This window comes from Strigops habroptila (assembly GCF_004027225.2).
Source record: "Strigops habroptila isolate Jane chromosome 13 unlocalized genomic scaffold, bStrHab1.2.pri S16, whole genome shotgun sequence".
Classification (NCBI taxonomy): Eukaryota; Metazoa; Chordata; class Aves; order Psittaciformes; family Psittacidae; genus Strigops; species Strigops habroptila.
The window spans coordinates 58,221-63,712 of record NW_022651054.1 but is presented as its reverse complement, the minus strand read 5'-3'; the positions used below and the strand labels follow the sequence as shown (position 1 = coordinate 63,712).

Below are 5,492 nucleotides of genomic sequence, written 5' to 3'. Positions count from 1 at the left end.
CTTGGCAGAGGGAAAGGGAGCAGGTAACTTAGCAGCATGAGACTAGTGTGGGCAGGGCAGCTCCAGCTTGAGTGCGTTGCGTAGCGTGAGCGGTGCGTGTTCTGTTTCAGTCCTTCCTGGGTGTGGATGTCCTCATTGCTCTTTGTGCTCAGCGTGAGCCGCCCATTCCTCAGGCGCCGTTCCTGGTGTCTTGACTGTTCATGTCAGTTTCAGAAGTGCCAGTCAGGCATTTCTTTGTTTGCTTTACAAGCTTAAAGCATGTCTGGATCTGATGATTCAGAGCTATCTTGTCAGTCGTCTTTTGGGGCATTGCTCCAGGCTGCCTCTGCACCTGTGTTCTCCAAGTGTCCCTGTTCACAGACTGGGAATTTCTCCCTCCATCCTTATGTTGATAGGTCTTGTTGATTGGCTTCTTGCACTTCCATCATCTCGATTTTGGCTGTCAGTTTTGGTACTGGGTTAACGTGTCAGACTCTATTCCGGGGCTCCCATGGAGCCTTGTCATGTGGCCACCTAAGTCATCTGGGCAGATGGAGCATTCTGTCTGGGAGGTGTTCTTCCACCGGAGAGTCTTCTCTGTTTTTGGTGTTGCAGCATCTGTAACTTTCTGTGTGGTGTCAGCCTCTCCATGTGTGTTTGCTTGGGAGCTGCTCTGCCCAGCATGTGAAGTCGGGGCAGGAGAGATAGCCATAGCGGGTGTCTATGGGTAATGTATTGTGATGTCCAGACTGCTCAGGCAAAGGTTGTACATGCCTTTTGGATGGAATAGGTTGTGTGGGCAGTCACTTAAATTGTATATTGTAGACACAATTGGAGGTGTGTGGGAGGGGCTGCTAAGGGGTAGTAAAGCTATCTGAATCTTGAAAGGGTTACAAAAAAGGCAAAACAAGCCTTAAACTTGGTTCTTGGTTGTTTTCTGCTCACTTTAATAGCAGCTTAGTTGTAGACTACATGGTATGGCCATATAGTAAGAAGCCCTCTGGGATTGTTAAGGTTTAGCTCCGCATCGGTGTGACTTTTTCAATATCGTGCTTGCAGAAGTCAAGGCAGGGAGCCACGTGGAAAAGAGTGACAGAAGAGAGCTGAGCGGAGTGTGGTCACTCTACTGTGTCAGAGGGAAGCAATGTCCAATTCCTCTGACAGGCTTAGCACTCTTGCTTGATGTTTTTGATTTGGAGAGGCCAAGCGATGAGCGAATTGAGATCTCGGCCCGAGAGGTAACTTGGGCAAGGTGAGCCATGCTTAGCAGACCGATGCAGCAAGTAATTTCTGGGTCTTGTCATTTTCATTAAATTGCAAGCATCACTTCTTGTTTGTGTTTTCCAGGCGGTTCACAGATGAAAGTAAAAAAACAGAAGACCTCCAAAGGCCAGCAGATGAGCAGTAAAGCTACGGGAGCGGGAGATGGGACTTGCTGAGGGCCAGCTGCCGCTTTGACCTCTGTCTCAGCCTGCGTCTGTTTCCATTTATCTTTCAGGCGCCGCACCCAACCTGGGAGAGGTGAAGCTGCACACTGAGAAGGACTGTGAGAAGGTGAGGGGGTTGTGTGTGTGGATGGTGACTAATAGTTGAGACTAACATGGCGACACCATTTTTCTTTGTTGCAGGTCATGTCTTCCCATATTTGCAGTCAGATGAGCACTTGACGTGAGTCCAGGAGTTAACAAGGAGGATTCTGGGGTTGGTCACTCTTTGCAAGCGCAGCGGACATTTGTCTCTGTTGTACCCCTAGGTCCTGGAGGGGAGGAGAGGCTCAGCATAGGCCTCTGGAATCGATTCAGAGCAGGCGAGCACAGTGCAGAGGAGCTTTTGAGGGGCTAGAGGGGTGTTGCAGAAGAGGCTGGCATCGGCAGGCGTGGCGGTGGTGAAGATGGCCAGCACAGTGTCTTCCCATTTGTTTGTTTGTTTGTTTGTTTGTTTGTTTATTGCAGATTTTGAAGAGGAACCAGGCACTTGCAGCAACGTCCCGGCTCTCTGATGTGGGAGTTCTGAGCATCGAGGCTGCCTCGCGACCTATGGCACTAAGAAAGCTAAGTAGAGGGAGCAGTGTCAGGGTCCGGGGGAGTGAGGCACAAGGTCAGGATGGCAGGAAGGGGTTTGAAATGCAGCATGGGGCCGAGGGACAGGGAGCGCATTCCTTTGCAATGTGAGCTTGCTGTGGGCAGGGCAGCTCCAGCTTTAGTGCGTTATGGAGCGCGAGCGGTCCATCTTCCATACAGGTGCTTCCTCCAGTCTTGATGTCCTCATCGCTCTTTGAGCTCAAAGTGCACAGGCCCGCTCCTCGGGCCCCGTCTCCGGGATCCCGACCGGTCGCGTCGGTTGCCTAAGTGCCAGTTGGGCAATTTTTTTCCTGCTTTACAAGCGAAAGGCCGGGTCGGGCTTGTGTCTCTGCGTCATCTGGTCAGTAGTCTTTTGGGGCTTTGCTGCAGGCTGCCTCCACAGCTGTGTTCTCTTGGCATCCCTGTTCTTTGGATGGGACTTTGTCCCCGCATCCTCACGCATGCAGGTCTTGAAGCCGGGCTTCTTGTGGGTCCATCATCTCTGTTTTTTGCGGCCGGTTTAGGAATCGCATTGTCGTGTCGGACTTTGTTCGGGGGCTCCAGTGGAGCCCCGTCGCGTCGCCCTTGTGGCCCCGGAGGTCACCCGGGCAGATGGAGCTTCGCATTAGGGAGGCGGTCTTGCACTGGAGAGTTTTCAACCTTTTTGGCATCACGGAGTCTGTAGTGTTCCGCGTGTGTGTTTCCCTTGGAGCTGCCCTGTCCACGGTCTGTAGCTGGGAGCAGGTGGAATAGCCATAGTGGGAGTCTATGGGTGATGTGTTGCTATGCCCAGACTGTACAGGCAAAGGTTGTACATTTCTTTGGGATGGAGTTAGGATGTGTGGGCAGTCACTTTTGTTGAATGTTGTGGACACAATTGGAGGTATCTGGGAGGAATCGTCCGGGGTAGTGAAGGCAGGGAATCAGAGCTGAATGCCAGGATGAAAAGGTTACACTTGTTGGGCTTAAGTCTGGGGTGTGGTGGCTTTTTATACTGACAGTTTAGTTCTCTTCTTGGTGATATGCCTAAATGAGCAGAATACCTCTGGGAGTAAGCTTTTAATTAGTCGGTCAGGGCAAGAGAGCCAGCATGTGAGTGGGCCTGAATGTCAGTTTAGCGTGACAGTCTGAGCCCGACTGTCCAGCCAGACTGTCTGAACCAGAGTGTGTCCATCTGAGTCTAAGAGTGAGTCTGACTGTTTGAGTATGAATATTAGTATGAGTATCAGTCTGAGCCTGAGAGTTAAAGGCAGATGAAAGATTTGCTTGAGTTTTCTCCCTTTTTGGCATCACAGAGTCTGTAGTCTTCTCTCTCTGCATATGTGTGTCTTTGTGTGTTTAGTTTGGAACTGCCCTGTTCATGGTCTCTAGCTCAGGGTGAGTGGAATAGCCATAGTGGGAGTCTAAAGGTGATGTGTTGACATGTCCAGATTTTACAGCCAAAATTTGTGTCTTTCTTTGGGATCAAGGTTACAGGCCCTGGTCCTTTCAATGGTTGTTAGAGACTACAAGGTGAGTGGGTGTTAATTGCGTTGGCTGTTTGAAACTCTGTGACATGAAAGCAGTTGGTTTTCTAGGTATATTGTGTGAAGCTAGTCTCATGGTAATTAAAATAGCGTTGCATCAAGGAGCTGTGGCAGCTTTTGATCATGTCTTTAGAAGTATGTGAGAAACTATGGACTAGGATATTGTTTATTAAGATTTATGTTAAGCTCAATGTAAAGGTTAGGCAACAAAGATGTGAAATCGCTTATGCAGACAGAAACTCGGACACTGCTTGAGTAAGATAAGATAACCACAAGCTGCATCGCGAGATAACCGCCAGACTTCCAGGAACCGACAGAAACTCGGACACTGCTTGAGTAAGATAAGATAACCACAATCGCGAGATAACTGCCAGACTTCCAGGAACCGACAGAAACAGGACAAACAACCCCAGATAAGGACATGTGAATGAGGGGTCAACTATGGGATAAAGGAGAAAGACTTCTTACTTCGGCCTCAACGACCACCAGGAGGTAGAAAACGACCCCCTAACAACAACTGAAGCATGCGCAGAGTACCTCCACTACTTCATGAACACGGAAGTAAAGATGTATAAAAAGGGACTGTTTGAACTGCTCAGCACGGCAGTGGCGGAGCGCAGACTCCCCTGTCGTCCAGCGCTGTTTTTGCTCATATTCTACTTGCTATAATTAATAAAATTTTAATTGGATTATGATCCGTTGTGGTCGCAATTTATGACAATTTCTGGTGCCGTGACTCGGATAAGGAACGGTGGGGCTTTGGTCCTCCGGGGAGGCGCCCCGCGACATTTCGCGGCCCCGCGACCAACAGCTCACTCCAACCTTACCGACGAACCTAAATTCTAGGATATTGAGCAAAAAAGGACCGGTAAAATCCCATAAAATTCTGTGCACGGGAGTCCGGACGAAGACGCAGGACGCGTAAGTATACTGCGAAGTTGTTCGCGGGTTCGCCGTTCGGGCGGGATTGGGTATCCTGGATTATAACTGAACCAAGCGAGTGTGGACCCTTTAGTACTGCGTTTCCCACCTCCCGCGAGGGACTGGGCCAGGAATAAGGGGAGCGAGTGAGTGTGTGTTTGTGGATAATCCAGAAGATGGGGGCGAAGGGCAGCAAGCCTTCGACTCCCATGGGGAGGGTACACACTGTACCTAAAAATACCCCTCTGGCATATATCTTAGACAATTGGAGATATTCCCCTGGAACCCTAGGGAAAGATAAGCAAAAAATGATAGAATATTGTACTAAGATATGGGGAGGGAAGAAGATTTCTAAAAATGTCTTTTGGCCAGTCTATGGGTCAGAAGAAGATTGGGTAAGACAGCAATTAAACCTCTGGGTTAATAATAAAAATCCCCTTAACCCGGAGGAGAGTCAATATGCGGAAGTGTGGCTAGAAAGACCGAGAGCTAGACTTTATCCGCTGAATGAAATAAAAACTAAACAAAAGAAAAAGAAGGAAGAGTTAGACGAAACCCTTCTAACCCCCCCTCCTTACATTCCTCCTCCTGCTCCCGCAGAAGTCCCCAGAGCGCCCACTCCCCCACCGGAGTCGGAACAAGGGTCTCCCCCTCTTCCTAGACGCATAACTAGAAGTCAAAAAGGGGCAGCTCAGATGTACCCCCTAAGGGAAATACCCATGGGGGGACCTCAACCTGTGATCGGATATATTTCCGTACCCCTAAACTCGGCTGACCTACGAGATTTTAAAAGAACCGAAATGGGAAACTTAATTGAGGACCCACTGGGAGTGGCAGAAAGATTAAATCAATTTTTGGGACCAAACCTTTATACTTGGGATGAGATGCAATCTATCCTTGGTCAATTATTTACTACCGAGGAAAGAGATATGATTAGACGAGCAGGAATGAGACTGTGGGATGCTCAACATGCCCAGGGACCCCAAGCAGATATTAAATGGCCACT

The 5,492-nt window shown here is 49.3% G+C and overlaps 1 long non-coding RNA gene across 1 annotated transcript; it reads left to right on the top strand.

Moving 5' to 3' along the window:
- Positions 1-867: 867 nt before the first annotated feature.
- Positions 868-2,060, top strand: LOC115603146. The gene is made up of 5 exons (XR_003989772.1): positions 868-1,231; positions 1,327-1,383; positions 1,478-1,533; positions 1,608-1,647; positions 1,932-2,060. It is a non-coding gene; the product is annotated as an uncharacterized LOC115603146 (long non-coding RNA).
- Positions 2,061-5,492: the final 3,432 nt, after the last annotated feature.